Source organism: Empidonax traillii, unplaced genomic scaffold (genome assembly GCF_003031625.1).
Source record: "Empidonax traillii isolate 1590-97213 ecotype Southwest subspecies unplaced genomic scaffold, ASM303162v1 scaffold342:size1861417, whole genome shotgun sequence".
Classification (NCBI taxonomy): Eukaryota; Metazoa; Chordata; class Aves; order Passeriformes; family Tyrannidae; genus Empidonax; species Empidonax traillii.
Genome location: NW_020955535.1, coordinates 77355 through 94720, shown reverse-complemented (window position 1 = coordinate 94720; position 17366 = coordinate 77355).

Genomic DNA, 17366 nt, shown 5'->3' with positions numbered 1-17366 from the left:
AGGATGGCAACTGTCCAGACAGCTTTTGGCTATCTCCGAGGATGGAGACTCCACAACCCGCCTGGGCATCTTGTGCCAGTGCTTGGTCACCCTCACAGTAAAAAAAACATGTGTTCTTATGTTCACAGAGTACTTTCTGTGTTTCAGTTTGTGCCCATTGCCCCTGGGTCTGGCACAGAATACCACTGAAAAGAGCTCCATCCTTTTTTGCACCCTTCCTTCAGGTATTTATACTCATTGATAAGAAGCCTTCTCTCCTCCAGGTTAAACAGTCACAGCTGTCTCTGCTTCTCCTGTCTCCCTTCGCTTTTTTTTTTTTTTTGATACAAGTATCAAAAGGGCTTAAGCACAAAGAATCATTGCCTGTTACGGAAGAGGTCAGGTACAGTGACTAAAGTTACAGCTGTCGTGACTAAATTGTAAAATAATATTTACAGAGCCGTTAGAGCCTTGCGAACTCAAGATACACCACTGCTGTTTCAGGTGAAAAGGGATGCATTTTCCCATCTGTTCTTTCAGTCCCAGTAGTTAAACAGACTAATTACTGGCATGATTCCAGCACATTAGGGATTGATTTTGCCTGATTTATTTGTGTGTGTATTATTGAAGGGCTCCAATGAAGCGCATAGTACTTTTAAAGGAAGAAGCACTAACCTATAAGCTCTGGAGAAAATGTTTCAAACCTGCCTTAATTTACTAAGCATTAACTGTCTGAAGCATGTCCTTGATGGGCATTTACTAGTGCTAAAAAATCACCAGAATATGATCTGTTGCAATGATCAGAAACTCCTGAAGACTGTAACAAGGCAGAGGACTGCCAGACAGGTTAAAATGCAGATATTTTGCTTTCTCACTATTGCTGTCTCCTAGTATGAAAATTTAACTGAGGCATACACAAAAGATAAACATCTCCAGACTATGCTGAAGACTTTACAAATAAACATTTGATTATACCTGTTCAAACAAAGGGATTGTCACAACATTCAGAGGAATTCTGGCAGCGTTTGTCCCATGCCCTGGCTAAAAATGTCTCACTGTCATTGGAACTCACACAGCCCAGAGGAGGAGCATTCCTCTGACTTCTGAATGTTCCTTGATCTGATATGGGATGAAAGATTCAATTCTATTTCAATTTTTGCAATTTTGGAAAACTCTCTATCTGGCTAACTTGGTTCTTGCAAGCCCTTAAATGCAGACAGCTATCACAGTAAAATTAGAGGATATATGCACTGATGAAATCCATAATTTACACAGTAACAATGTAGGCAATGAAGCCCTTCTATGACTGTGTACGTATATTCACCTTGAAGGGATTCACTCTGTTTCAATCCACTTGTTAAGCTCTCCCTCACATAATGCTCACACAGTTCTCAGCTGGGATGAAAACCCTCAGCAAGGCTGTAGTATTCCAAATAGCTTTCATGGACTGAGTTCTTGATCTTAACTTTGTCTTTGGAGACAACATTTCTTTAGAAACTCATTTTGTGCTTGGGATTCTGCTCAAGTTCAAACATTGCCCCCTGAGCACTTTCTGTCATTCATAAAAGTAATATATAATGGAAATATTATCTATTCATTGGTCTTTCTTGATGGGTCTTTCCTGAACTCAAAGGTGCTGCTGTCTTTTTGGTGTAGACAGCTGGACAGATGGATCTCCTGGAAAACTAAACAAAATGTACTAATTACAGCTAAGAGTAACATACTCTGTGAAGGAAACTCAGAATGTGCAGTGAGGTTCAAATACATTAATATAATACTGAAAAGTGTCATCCATGGCAACATGGACTGAGAAATACACTTATGAAAGCCTACATAGGAGAACAACATCTTCAACCAGGTATTTTTATTGTAACTATATACTACAGAAGATAGGTGTGATTTTCTGGAGGGAAGACACCTATCTCGTCTTGTCTCTCTGGTGACCACTGACAGAACCGAAAGGGAATGGCATGGAACTGTGTCAGCGAAGGTTTAGGCTCCATATTAGGAGAAGGTTCTTCACTCAGAGGGTGGCTGGGCAAACCCAAACCATTCAAGAATTCTATGAAATACAGTTTAGGTAAATTATATTGGTTTATTTCAATGCAGCAGAATAGTTACTCTCTCTTTTCCCTTTTACCCTTGCCTGACTACTCTTTATTTTATATTTGCAAGCAATCAGTATTTGATTTTTTTTTTTCCTTCATGTGAATTACGGGAAAATACCTAATCTTTAAGCTTGCCGCATTTGTAGAAATGATCAGTCAGTTACAGGAGATCAAAAGGCCCAAGGAAAAAGAATCAGAATTTATCAAACACTTACAGTAACATCATTGGGAAACTGAATTTTGGCAGCTCTCTAAAATAAGCAAGGTCAAGCTAAACTACTGCAAGAGGAGAGACCACCAACCCCCCCCGACTCACTAAGCAACACTTCATCTTTTCAAGCAGTTCAGTTCAGCTCTTCCAAAACAATGCCACTAGATGTTATGCTTTTTTTTGAGTGAATTTGGAAATTCACTATTGGAGCTATTGGAAAATAATCATGCTCAATTCCTTGTTGCCTTTTCTTTGTGTTCACTTTTATAGAAGGAAGATTTTAAGTTCAGGGAAATTAAGAGCTGCTTCAATATGCCCAATTCAATGAGTATGTTAGCTGTTACTGTCACAGCGGTGCTGCAGTGGAGTTTTAAGTCTCGAGTGATTTTTATGCAGTAGCTCTTATTTAATGCTTATGAATGCTTCCCTCCTTAGAGAAATGGAATTCACAAGCAGAGAGTTGACTTCAGCTTGAACCCAAATGAAAACCTGGTTTAGAGACATATTTTTTCTAGTGCTGAAGCAGAACTGAGTTGGTCGGTACGAAATCTTTTTTGAAACTGAAGATCTTTTGTCTGTTTGTTTTTTTTTCCTTGAGAGGGACCTGAAGCCAAACCATTCCTTTGAAAGAAATTGAATTCTTTTGTAATAAAACAGAAAATCTCAGTTCATGCTTGAAACAAGTTAAGAGCTGAGTAAAGAATTTCCTTGTGTGACTCCTTACTTACAGGTAAAAGGGCCTCCAAAACACAAAAGATATAGGCATATGTCAATTCTGCAAAAGCAATCAGAAATGAGAAAGGGTTTTCTTTGCTTACATATCCACACGAGGATCATAATTCTTTGGCAAAAGAGAGTCTCCCTTTACCTGGTGTTCCTGTGTCAGTTACTTGCCACCTCTCTGCAAGGTGAATAATGAGACAACTCAAACGTGGAGAAGCCTTGTTGAAAGCCTGCTCAGGTGACACTGTTCCTTTACATCTCTGATGTTTGATTCAGGCTCTGTGACCACAAGAGCATCCAAACTCTGCTAAAGGGTTTGGGCTGACTTGGTGGCTTTCAGAGGCCCCAAGAGTGGTACAGTTTGTCTCCCCACTGATTTTACATGAAAAAAAAAAAAAAAAAAAAAGAGTTAAAACATCATCCTCAAACAAAATGTTTGGATATTTAAGCATCACAGAGATCGAGAGTGTCACATCCCTCAATTATTGTAGCTACTCCTGGGGAAACTTTGCTAATAGGATTTAACAGTCTGTTGCACAAGGAAGCCAGTGGCATTCAGGAAAGCCAAAAACTTTGTTCTTCTCCTCTCTCTCTCTCCTTTGTTTGAAGCTGCCAGACTGAAGTTTACTCAGTGCATATGCACAGACTTAAAATTACCTCTCAGTTAGCATGGACTGAAATGGGAAAAATCTAATTTACTATCGGTATCAAGAGTGTCAATAGAAAAGAGTCATCAATATGATGTGCACATGGAACATAATTCATTCCTCTGTGTTCCCAGGTGGCTGTGGTGCAGATGCAGTGGTTGCTTGCATCCCATAATTAAGCCCCAACATCTTTGCAATTGTACTATCTATTACGTGCATTATCCTCAAACTGTCTCCTTTCCAGGGATGTATCTGACTGATATATTGTGCTGCTAAACAGTTATGAGGATGATGGTGCAGCACTACCAAAATGAACCTTTCTATGCAGGCACTGGGATGATATATAACCCTGTAATGGCTCAGTTTAAGCTGGGGAGAAAGCATCCAGGTGGGACAGGATGACACAGGTGGAGCCTTTTGTTAAGCTGGGAACAATCTCCCCTTTAGGCTCTCTCTCCAGCACAGTTTCTGCTGGTTTTATAACAGTGGATTCCTAAACCTGTCTAACTTCCCTCCCTACCTCCCTCTGTGTTTAGATAATGATATTTAACTTTTTATAGCACTGCAGTGGCAGAGATAAACTGTGACAACTGTTGCTGAAAACAGAGAGAAAGTACAATGCAACCCTGTTCAATAGAAGATGTCTATCACCTCCTGAATGAGCAGTACATCAGGTTAAATCTTCTTGTCACTGTCTTCAAAGCTCTGCAGAACTCTTCCCCTCCCGACAACTTCCCCACTGCCAGACTCACCTCATGACTGCTCTCCTTCTGCCGTAGCTTATGGTTTTGTCAGGTTGTTAAACAACCACTTGCACTGTCACCCATGAGCTCTACCACATATAACCCTCTATATAAATGGCCCAGCTTCCACTCACATCTTAAAAACTCCTTTGTGCTGTATTACTTACAACCAATTTGTTTGAATATGCTCTGCCCAGGCAGAGGCTTCAAAAATTGATAAAACGATGATTTCTAGCTGAGATATTAGGTGCATCAAGTATTTATTATTTGGTACCAAATATACCTAACTAAAAATTCGCTAGAGCGAAAAGTCTGATCCTATTCATATTTGATGGGGAGTCAGTCCAAAAACTTGGCATAAAGTACAGCTGTCTGCTCTCAAAGTAGGCTAAAACTGGCTGTGTGCCTGGTTCTCTTTCCCTCCTTTAAACTATATCCATCCTCAAATCATGTGCTCCTGGGCATAAAACACCCCCACCCTGAACCAAACAAAAATTGGGCATAACTTTAAAGAAGTTTTCAGCTTTTATACAAATGATATCCCATAATGCTTTACTGCTTTAAGAGAAGCCACCTGGTATTAAAAAAAAAAAAAAAAAGGAGCTGAAAATTAGTAGTGATGGAAAGTATTTGTAGCTAAGATTTCAAATGAGAGCTCACACTGGACACGTAGAAGAGATCGATATGGAAAGGGAATTCAGGTTGCTGCAATGAAAGCACTATGGTATTCCAGAAGTCATAGTGATAGTGAGGAGGAAAGGCTCTGAGTGAAAGAGCTGCTGAGGCAAGTGGATGAAGGATTTCAAACTCTGAAAAGAAGTGATTGAGATGGAAATACCCAGTTACAGAAAAAGCGACAGTGAGGAGGTTGGGAAAACATTGTCTAAGGCAACATTCTAAGAGAGCAACAGTGATGGTCTTAATGATGTCATATTTAGAAGTGCAATGAAATAAGAAACAAAAAACAAAACAAAAAAAGAAACTCAGTAAGATTGTAATTGTGAGAAAGATGCATAAAAGCTGATGATATATTTCTAGACCTTAAAGACGTGAAAAAAAACAGGATTAAAAATGACAACTCAAAAGCAATAATTCTGGATGATTTGGAATTAGTCTGTCCATAGGTTTTTTGTGTGTGTGATTCAAACCAAGCCAATATAATTGGCAATTGCCAAAAAAAACCCCAAACATCTATATGACGGTTAGAAGGAGAGATGGGCTGTGCTGAGGTGTCCAGTGGTAAGTTTTTTCTCACAGCAGCATTGCAGTGAAGGGTTCAGAGGAGAAGCCGTATGAGGAGCACCCAAGATCGCTTGGCCTGTTCAGCCTGGAACAGAGGAGATTGAGAACAGACCTCATTGCAGTTACAGCTGCCTGGAGAGGGGAAGAGGAGGGGCAGGCACTGATCTTTTCTCTGTGGTGACCAGTGACAAGACTCAAAGGAACAGCAAGAAGCAGCATCAGGGGAGGTTTAGGTTGGTGATCAGGGAAAGATTTTTTACCCAGCCAGTGCCTGGGCACTGAACAGGCTCCCCAGGGCAATGGTCATAGCACCAAGCCTGACAGAGCTCAAGGAGTGTTTAGGCAATGCTTGCAGGCACATGGTGGGGTTTTTGGGGTTATTCTGAGCAGGGCCAGGACTTGGACTTGATGATTCATGTGGGTACCTTCCAACTCAGGATATAAAAAAACTCCAAACACTAAAAAACCCACAAAACCCCAAACAAAATAAAACTCTCACTGATTAGAGACTTCAGTGGAGATTACATTGGAACTGTGTTACCCTGCTCCTAGTGAGGTCTCTGGCTTTTTTTCTTGGTTGACCTTCATCTAGTTGTTCCATGATGCCTTTGGGCCCAAGCCAAAACAACGAAAATTGAAATGGAGCATTCATACCAATTCAACAGATTTTTAGGTCATGCCTCCAAAGTCATTAACAATGGATTTGGGATCACCTTTATAGCTGGTTAATGGGACAAGGCTGAGAGAATGGCAGATTCTTACTGTTTTCCCAAGGACAGACTTCAAGACAGTTACTCATACTGAGCCCAAATGCTCCAGTGCCAGTACTTTGGTGTCCATGCTTTGTTTGTTTGTTTGTTTTTTGGTTTATTTTTCTCTCTAGATTAGAAGGATCTGCAAGAAACTTAGGACAAGTCATTAAAAATGAAATGACTCATCCAATAAGGCAGTAAGAGATTTAATTAGATTCCGAAATGAGTAAATCTGGTTGGTCCATGGAAGTATGGAGCAGGTGCCAAGCATGACAAGCATCTTTGTGGGGGTGGAATGCCCTTTCTGTTAGTACAAAACAAGGAGAGGGGGGATGGAGGGTGCCAAATATCTGTCGATAACTCTATACTGGGAACACATAAGGGGAGGCAGAGACATGCCATCAATAACTACAGCTCACTGTGTCTGCCATGATCCCTGGAGCAGAAACTTATTGTGAAAGTCCCAGCATGCAGTGTACCATGGGATCCTGCTCCAGGGCTAGTCATTTATCTTTCTCTGTGGCAACCAGGCGAAAAAGAAATGAAAATTTTTAAACAATGACGAGCGGAAAATTCAGGGAACTGGAATGCCTGACAAATATCAGTTCAAAGACGTTTAATGAACTGTGATTAAATATTTCATGTTTCAATTAGGGCCTAAATGAAACAGAATTCAAGTCCACACAAAAGATACCACTGACTTCAGTTCTGGTCCCTACATTAAGGTTTTAGTTTAATCTGTATTTTCTATTGTGCAGGAAAACTTCACACTAGGATCTTAATCTGCAGGTTTGCTTACTTTGTTTTGCATATTGGTGTTAGAGGAGACAGAAGAAGGATGGTTACGTGGTGCTATTCAGGTACTGCCTCTTGGTGGGAAGAAGAGGTTTCCCATGGTTTGCTCACACCAGGTCCTTCCTGATCCCTGTCAGAAGTCATGTATGAGTATGGTAGAAACAGCAGGGTACTGTCCTAATAAAAAAAAAAGAGAGATCAGATGCAGGCCAGCACAATGGGGACCCCGAACAATCAGGAGAAAGATACTGTTCTGTAAACATAAGCACACTTTTGGTCCACTTAACTCTTGCTTTGATGAGAAGAGTGTGTAGTTCCCCATTTCACAGAGCTTGATTAACTGTATGTTTACAGCGGGGGCCACTTGAGGTTTGTCTGACTCAGAGGCTTTTGCTTTGTTCCTCCCCCAGTGCTGAGGTGTATTCAATGACTGCTCTATTCCTATTGCAGAGTTGATCAGCTGCTCACTTCCAGAAACAGCTGCCACCAGTTAAAATGAAATATTTGCACATATCACGCCTTTTAAAATTTAGTCCTCTTTCAGTTTGCAATCTCTTCTTTACCAAAAAGCTGTACTTTCAAAAATTACATATTTAAACATAGAAGATATAAATTGGTTGTAAAAGGAAAGTGATTTAAAGATATCAGTATAATTGAATGTAATTCCAAACAATATTCTCTATCATTTCACCTATAATAGCTTCTCTTTGATGATGGAAAGTTTTCAGTAACTCTATACTGCTCTCTCCCAATTATTCATATCCTGGTTGAAAGGATTTACATACCTATAAATGTAATCTTTTATATTAATGATTTGCACATCAGCTCCCCACTAATATTTTATAGAGATATCTTTCTCATTCTACAGAATTCCTTCCTGCCTTTTATAACTATTCAGAAACCAAAGAGCATGAAATGTGCCATTTGGAAAGAAACTTGTTGATAACCCTTACTGACTGGAGTTCCTCACCTGGAAGTTCCCCAGAACTAACAAAAATTTTCATTTCATAACACACCATTAGCCTCTGCTACAAAAACACTGAATTAAGGATGCAGATAATCTTTTCATGGAGTCAAAGATTACAAAAATAGCCACTGGGATAGTTACTTGTTCACAAATATTTTGAAAGTAGTTGGAAGCTCTTTGGGGCACCTAGAAGGACAAAAGGCCAAAAAGAGGTCAATTTTCCTGCTTTGGTTGTCACTAATGAGAATTTTTTCCCTCATTGTAAATGACTTTGTGCTTACTCAAAAACAGAGTTAAAGAGGACTGATAGGTAAGCTTCTAATGAGTCACTGTCGCTGCATGACCTCAAAGACTGTCACACAGTGCACAACATGTCTGGATGTTTTTGGTGTTCATCTTATTTTCACTTGGAAAGGACAACAGTTTACACTGTTAAGGGATGCTCCATTTGTCGTGGTTGTGAAGCATTTGCTAGAGGAACTATTTATTTCTCCTTCCTGAGGGGATTTTAATGTAAGTGTGGAGACCACCTTGGCATTGATCAAACAAAATTATTTTCGTTTGGAGGGACTGAGTACCTGGGGTGGAGTGGGAGCTTCATGCAGCTTGCAGTTTTGTGTCCTTTATGGGACCGTGTTGGTAAGTACTGCCTAGAAATGCTTGGAGAATTGCACAAATGAAAACAGCTCCTTGAAACACCATACATCAAAGTTATTAATTGTATGAGTCTTTGTCCTAGAAGTTCCTCTTCCAACAGATTAATCAGACTGGGTGAGAAAAGGAATTTTAACACTTCGGGGGTTTGTTGTTGAAGTAATAACATCGTAGTGTAACCAATTATAATCACTTCTACTTAAAATAAAGTAACATCCTTCCTGTAAATGGCAGCTCATTTTTTCAGTCTCTCGTACTCAGTGGAAGACAAATTCATGCCCCTGTTGTAACAATCCTGTTAAACAATGATTAAAATTGTCTTTATCCCTCAGGATAAAAAGGAATTTCAAATATACAACTGCAAAATGGAGTCAGATCAATTTACGGAAGGAGAACAGGACAATACGTTGCTTCTAGAGCAGTCCTAACTTAATTTTTCCCCATTCACATCTGTGTTCTTAGAAAAAGTGATTCAAGTTGTGAAATAATCAATTCAGAGTAAATTCCAGTTATTGATATTCCTGGTAGTTGGGAACATCTCATCTTTCTCTTACCATGTTTGTAATCTCACAGGCCAAGTTCGCTTCCCTTACAGTGCACAGCACAACTGGAATTTCTGATTTAATTTGCACTGTAGAGCACAAGGAGCTAAGCTGATACATTTATACCTTCTTATGAGGTACAGAATCAACTACAGGCTCAGAGATTCCAGGGTAAAAGCATCCAAAGGAACCACTGTATTCAGACACCCTGATCTATGGTGTAGTATACACACAGGGACCTCTGAATTTATCTGTGTTAGAAGAGAATATAGTTTCCAGCTCACTCTGATTTTTCTGTAAGTGCTGTAGAATCCTCTGCAATTCCAATCTTTTTGTACTAAAATTGTGATTGTTAATGAAAAATAATAAAAAAAAAAACCCACAAACTTTTGTGCTGGTCTGGACCGTGTTTCTCTTTGAAGTGGTGGTAAGTTGGTTCTAAGCAGTTTTTCTCTGTCAGTAGAGCAGCCTAGTGTTTCCAAAGGACAGGAGAGAGAAGACAATGAAAGCAGTAGGTGGGAAAGAAATACACCTCCTCCTACTTCTGGGTAAATCAGTCCTTCACTGGGTTTTGAAACAGGTGAGGATGTTAGAAGAGGAAAACCTGACACCCATTTACTGCATCAGGAATATGGTAATTACATATTCCTGTCCTGGAGAGCTGGTTACCGCCTGGCATCCAAACCTGTGCCTTAATTGCCAGATTGTGCTTTCTAAACTGAGCAAACATGAAACCAACCACAAATTTATTTTATGTCAGGAAAGCAAAAAGTGCCTGGTTGCACATCAGAACTCATATTTAATCTTGCCAATGCAGATCAAAAATGTAAAGGGGAATAAATATTTTTAACATCCAGGAAAAAAAAGAGAATCTCTGAAGACTCATGCTGGAAAGTGTTTGCCTTTTATCCTGTGCCAGCTAGCAAACAGAGGATGTTATTTTAATTTACAGTGAACTTGTAATTTTAAACTGCAATAACAACAACATCAAATTAAAAGTTCCTACTGTACCAACTCTTCCTTTAAGGACTTGATTGTATTTCATAATGCTCTAAAGCGTGCAACTCAGAAAAATATCATCTTGAGGCACAGGGGTTTTCAAAAGTTCTAGAAAACCATGAAAGTATCTACTCAAATTCCCCATAAGTCATGTGAAGCCTGAGGTGAATCTTTCATGCTTGATGTTAGATGTTTATCCCTGTCCCTTGTGAGCTTAGGATACACATTCCTTTCTGGTTTCCACTCCAGCAAAAGCATATGCTCAGTGGTCCATTGAATGCTTACCAGTTCTATGGATCTGGGTTAAAATGCCACTGAAACATCATGTCTAGACCTCCTTTTGCTCCTACTTGTACAAATGCTAAATGTGTACTATACCTTATAAGAGAAATGAGCAGATATCTAAACTGAGTTAGTCCTGAGGTGGTCCAATCACCTCAGGGCACTGTGAAGAAGGGTGCTGTACAACCTTGGACCAGGAGTGTTGAAACATCGAGAGCTCAGAAATTTGATGTGAGTCAAGACACAAGATGTGGTTATAACATAGAGGCAAGGCTGGAGGAGCATTACAGAAGTTTCTGTCTATGGAGGCACCTGTGAGTCTTGGCCTTTGTATTTTTGGGGTACTATTAGAATGCTGCATGCTCATGACCTTTCGCCAGAAAGCTCTGTTGTCTCCTTTCTGGCATCAGCCCAATGTATTTACTGAATAAGCATAGGTTCCAGAATTTCAAAGATATATGGAAATAAAACAAAACCAACACAAACAGGAAACCCCACAGGAAATGCTTATTCCAAACTTCTCACAGTTGGAAGAGTGGTGTAGGAAGGAGCTGTGTTTGTATAGGAATTGTGCATTAAAGGAAAGTTCTCTTAATAGATTTTTGGAACATTCCTCTGAGAAATACACAGGGTTACTACATTTTAAGAATTTTACCTGTAGTTCTAAGTAGTTTGTTGTTGGACAGATTCTGTCCAATTCCTCTTTTATGAGCTCTACAGGTGGGTGTGGTGTTGCACCAATTAATTTTTGTGTAAATAAGATGAGGATCTACATTCCCTTTAGGAGTTTAAGGTAAACTACAAAAAATCAATACCTTTCCAATGACATTTTTATTTTCTTTATCCAGCTATCTGTGGTAAAGCTGGATGGAACTCTTCATTAACTGCCTTTCATTCCAGACCAAACTTACCTCCAGCTGGGAGTGCCACAGGCAAATCTTTAGGCATCTCATTAGAGGCAGTCTGATAGAGCACATGCCAGCCATAGTATTGAGTAGCAAATTGGATAAGCACAAAGTATCTGGGATCAATGAAAAGATCTTTCAAGCTATCAAGTTACACAACAGCTTTTACTGAAGTAAAACATATGGATATATTCCCAGGAGCTGCTGGGAAGTCTAAGCTTGGCATGAAAGTCTCCGGAGATGCCATGGAAGTACTGGGGCTCCTCTGAAATACTTAGTGATGCTGCTACCAGAAAGAAATTCTAACTACACCAAACAGGGATAGACAGGGAGAAAAAAATGGGACAGCATCAGTCATAAGGTTGTTTTGGTTGTTTGATGGATCTGTGAGAAATACTTAGCAGTGTAACACACAACCAATCTGCTTTTGACACAAAAAGGAGTCTTTTGAATGGATGAATGGCAAACCTGCTTACCTCCAATCTCAATAATGTAAACCAGGAGTTTTCTGGTTGTTATCTCCAAGACCTCTTTGAAACCATGTGCTGTGATGTGGGAAGGGCAGGAGGAAAATGAAGGCCTGGCTGCAAAATAAAAATCATCCTTCACAATGAGCCAAGGATTTCATGTATGGGTTTCTTTCCACTAGTCTTTTGAGAACTGGTCTTTTATACATTTTTCTCAAAGGAACATAAGGAAGAGATGCATCTTGGAATATCAGCTGGATACAGCAATAAATTGCAGCTTCATACACATTTGAATTTCCTACCACATACACAGTGAATTTCCTACCCACCAAGCAATTAGTTATCTGGTAATGTTTCCCCTTTGTCTCATTTGCACCCTGATATGATACCTCAATGTTTACTCATTGACTCACAGCTGAGACCTGGAAAACACTATTGTATAGTAACTATGCAAAGCAGACCATTAAGAAAATCCTGACCAGTTCTTACAATCAATTTATAAGGGCAAAGCAATCCTTTCATCCTCCTCTGTATTTTGTTGTTTAGAAGGTCTTCAAAAACACCTTCTTTTGAAAACTAAGTAGGTAATTTATTTGTTTCTCTTTGTTTTGATGGAAAATAATTAGTTATGGCAGTGATACATGGAAACAGTGTGCTGAAAAAGCAACACAAGCAGGAGTAAATGTAGCAGTTGCAGTATTTTCCAAGTAATTTTTCATTCCAAATGTGTGAGCAGAAGGAAGAGTGGTTGTGTCTCCAGGAACATGTGAAATATATCAGACTCAATTCTTCTTTGTTCTCCAGTTTGTGACATCATCTTCCTCACTGTTAAGTCCATCGGAAAAGCTACAAGCAGGTGTGATAAAATGTTGCATCTGGCAGGTGTGATGACATGTGACAGCTGGTTTAAACTTATGAATGAGTTCACTATAAGGGAAACAGCAGTGAGCTCCAAAACCTTTGGTGTCAACTCATGTTGCCATTCTGGTTTGGACCCATTTTTTCATATAGGCCTTACGTCTTCTTGCACCTTCATAAAAGATGGGGTAAAACCAATTGCGCCAATATGCATTTTAACCTCTCCCTAGGAGAGGTTACTCAGTTACATGGAGTACCAAGTCATTGGCTTCACTGTTCTCAACAAAGCTCATGCTGAATCCAGAGTTAGAGTTTAGGCTTATAAATACTGTAATGCAGGATAACACAAAGTGTGACCTATGCCTACTAAGGCATTGCTGAATTAGAAAATTAAACTGAGAGATAAAAAAAAGACAGAAAAGGTTGAGGAAGAGATAAAAAAAGGGTACTTTTGGTGAAGAGAATTAACTTCTTTGTTCTTCTTAGCATTTAATTCTCCTGCCTTGGGTGTGTCCTTTTCCATTCTAGTATCACTAATCCAATGCATTAATATGATGTTTGCACCCTCTTATAAATCATTAATGAAAACATTCAATCTTCAATTCACTAATCAAAATTGACCTTTATAAGGACAGCCTAGATGGATATTAGGGAATGGAAAGTAAGTAGGAGGAAATCCTACTTGGTGAGGATTTCTAAGTAGGATAGTTTTAGCTGAAGAAAATTGAATATCTGAGGCCACACAAAGTGTTGAAGTTCCTGAAAAATTGATTATGTGCCACTAGAAACCAAACATCTTAGATGATGTCTAGTGAAGAAGATCTGGACACACATCATGGTCCAGTGTTTACCAGGCAGAAGTACATGGGATTCCATATCATGAATCTGAAGTGATTGCAAGTTTTCCAGTAAATCTCAGTTCACCTGAGATTTACATACCAGGTGTAAATGGTGTGTATTACACTGCTTGTGAATAATAATTAAAAGCATCTTCATTTAGATGACCATATTCAGAAAAGCAAAATAGGATTTGTGAGTAAAGCAGGAGGTTTGCCCAGAAAGTCAGACAAATGTATTGAATCGATTTGACAAATGTATTGAATCTGTTACTTGTTCATCTGCAGTTTTCATTACATAGACATTAAAAGATACAATTTATATTCAGAGTAAGAGTAAACAGAGTAATGCAAAATAAAGTAATTTATTTTAAGGATACTATGAGAAAAAAACCCACATATTATCGGAGAACACATTGATGAGGAAGGATATGAGCCCTTTAGCCCACACACTCAACCTTAGATAGGGAATGTCTTTTATAACGTGTTGTTTTCAGATACTGTGTCAGAAGTTAACATAAAATAGTGAAAGTGGATATTTCTTGATTTGCTTCTTTCCTTCTATACACAAAATTCTTTGCTTGAAATATGCTCTGCAAGAAAGATGCCAGTTAATACTCTAATAAAAGATAACTATTCTGAATAAATAAGTCCCTAACCTCCCTTATCTGTCGGTACAGCAACTTTGGAATCATCTGATGCATATTCTAAGCTGTGAGTACAATTCAGTTGGTTAGAGGGAGACTGGTCCTCCTTGGGCCCCTCAATACAAGAAAGACATTGAGGTGCTGGAGCATATCCAGGGAAGCTGGGGAAAGGTCTGGAGCACAAGTCTGAGGAGGAGCAGATGAGAAATTGAGGTTGTTCTGCCTGAAAGGAGGTTGTAGCCAGCTGGGATTGGGCTCTTCTCCCAGGTAACAAGGGACAGGACAAGAGGAAATGGCCTAAGTTGTGCCAGGAGAGGTCCAGATATTAGGAAAAATTTCTTCCCTGAAAGAGTTGTCAAGCACTGAAAGAGACTACCCAGGGAAATGGTGGAGTCATCGTCCCTGAAGGGATTTAAAGGATATGTAGATGTGGCCCTGAGGGACATGGTTTAGTGGTGGACCTGCGGGCTGGGTTAACAGCTGGACTTGATGTTCTTAAAGATCTTTTCCAACTTAAAGCATTTTATGATTATATGATCCTATGATTGGTATTTTCAGTCTGCTGTCTGTCTCCCATGACTTTGCAAATTTTACCTGCTGTTCTCAAAACAAAAAAATACATAATAAAGCTTGAAATCTTGAAGCAAGTTCTCAGAAGACTTGAACTTCAAAAGCTGATATATCAGAACCAGATAAAAAAAATGAACAGAGAGTGTCTGGATTAAGTGATAATAATTAAAAAAAAAATCTTAAAAATTAACCAGGTGATTTTGTGGCAATGAGTTGGTACAATCAATCTCCAGTAAAACCTCTGCAGTGTGCTGACACAGGTTCTGTAGCCTCAGGTCAGCCCTGGTCTGTTCAGTTGCAGATCCATCTGGCTAGCAACTTTCCCAGCTCGAATCATAAATAATTAAAAAGATATTCTGTTATTCCAAGCACTGATGTTCCAGTTTGTTGGTGCTCTTCTCATGCAGGGGCACAGCACAGCTAAACAGGTCATTGTTTGACTTATGCAGCACTTCTACAAGAGGCTGGTAAAACGTTCAGAATTGCTAATGCCCATTATGTGTCCACTGGCAATGACCTCTCTGAGATGTTCAGAAGAGCACAACTTGAACTGAGATTTACCACAAGGAGAAGCTGGAAACTCTGTTGTTGCTAAGCAGGTGTTATGGGTGAAGGTAATGTTATCTTTTAGTTAAGCAAGAAATACTCAGGATGACCATATCTCTGCTGTTTTACCTTTTCCACCCACTCCCAGCTGACACTGCAGATGTATGCTGGAATTTCCTGCAGACATACTGCATTTTTGCAGCTCTCCTTTTCTGGTAACCACTCCCTGTGTTCTCCATTGTCATGGTCCCTGTACACCCTACCACTAGTGACATCTCCAGAACTGCCTCTCATAGAAATTCCCAGATGTGTATGTAGGAATACAAGAGGAGCAAGGGAAACAGGAGAAATGGTACTGTCTGTCACAGCATCATGAAAAGCAGTTTTGAATGAATGTATTGGACATCTGACCAGTGTTCATTGCCAGAGAATCTGGTTACCATGTCCCAGTGCTGTGCTGGAGTTTCAACAAGACCTCTTTGGTCCTGGTGTGGAAGAGGAGGGAAGTGAGCACACAAATTGTCATGTACATCGACCTTCACAATGTTCTTAACTGGTTTGCTGGACCTTTCCTTCTGATTTTTTTATGTCAATTGATGCTGTTTCTAGAGATGATTCAGTGAGCTGCTCAGTGAGGGCTAGCAACTGGCTATGTGTGGGGCATGGAGGGATGAGAAGGAAACATCAGGGTTACACATGTGTCAGAGGATAAGAAGGGTCTCATTTCTTAAAAATGCATCCAAACAAATAAAGACCTCTGTCTTCACTGGCCTGCCAAATGAAAGGGAAGCCAGTTGTTTAGTATGGCTATGATGTAGAAGGCAACAGAAAATTCTTGAACATAACTCAGTAGTGCATGGTTTCCTATATGAGGGAAATGGAGAGACTTCCAACAGCAATATATTTGGAGAAGCCAATGAGTGACTAATGGATGAGTAACTGCACATTGACTTAATTGCAGTGCCTGGATTTGTGCATGTTAAGTCTTTGTGGAGACCTTAAATATGCATCTTCGGCTTTCAACCTACTTCTGAGCCTCCCATTTGACTGTTTAGATCCTCCCTCCACCTCTAATCCTCTGAAGCACATGCAAACAGCACACAGCAAATACCCTGGGCCACAAAAGAGGCAAGCTTGACTAAATCTGTAATATTTCCCTCTATAAAATCCAGTGTGACTATGTCAGTCTCCCTTCTCCTGCTGCCTTTGTTCCACAAAAACACCTACAGCCCAACTTCATTTTACATTGTGTCTCTGGGGCAAGTTGCATCCTTAGGTTACTGCCTGGAGATAAAGAATGAGTGATGCCACAAAGAGAGCTGGGACTGCAGAGGAAATCTGAAAATGGAAAAAGTAAATGACTGACTGCAAAGCTGCAGTACCTGCTTCCAGTGTGTGACATCACCCAGTGCTGAAACACCCCAACTCAGAGTGGTACTGCTGTCAGCTCACACTTTTCAGAAGGCCAGTTTTCTCTTGGATCATATTTTTTAACAGTAAATCACAGTATATAAAGTTGACTCTGCCACTAAATCAAGAGTCAGATAATCCAGCTATTCTCTTGAAAGGAAACTTCCCTGTTAATTAACATAAAGCCTTTGAGGCTTGTAGGTGTCAGAGCCAAGGCACAAGGGAGAAAGTGATAAAGGCAGGCGACTGTGGATGGTAAAATGGGATGATCATTAGAGGGGTTGGAAATGAACCTGTCATATTTAGTTTTGTTGGTAATTTGGTTATTAAATGAATTAAAATTTGATGATCTTGGAGAATAAATGGCTTGTTTTACAGGGCTGGAAGGGAAGTGCAAAGTGGAGTGAAGGGAGCTGCAGATTCCAGTCTGTCATATTCATCTCTTTTCAGAAAACTGGAGGAAAAGCTGTCCTATGGGTGATT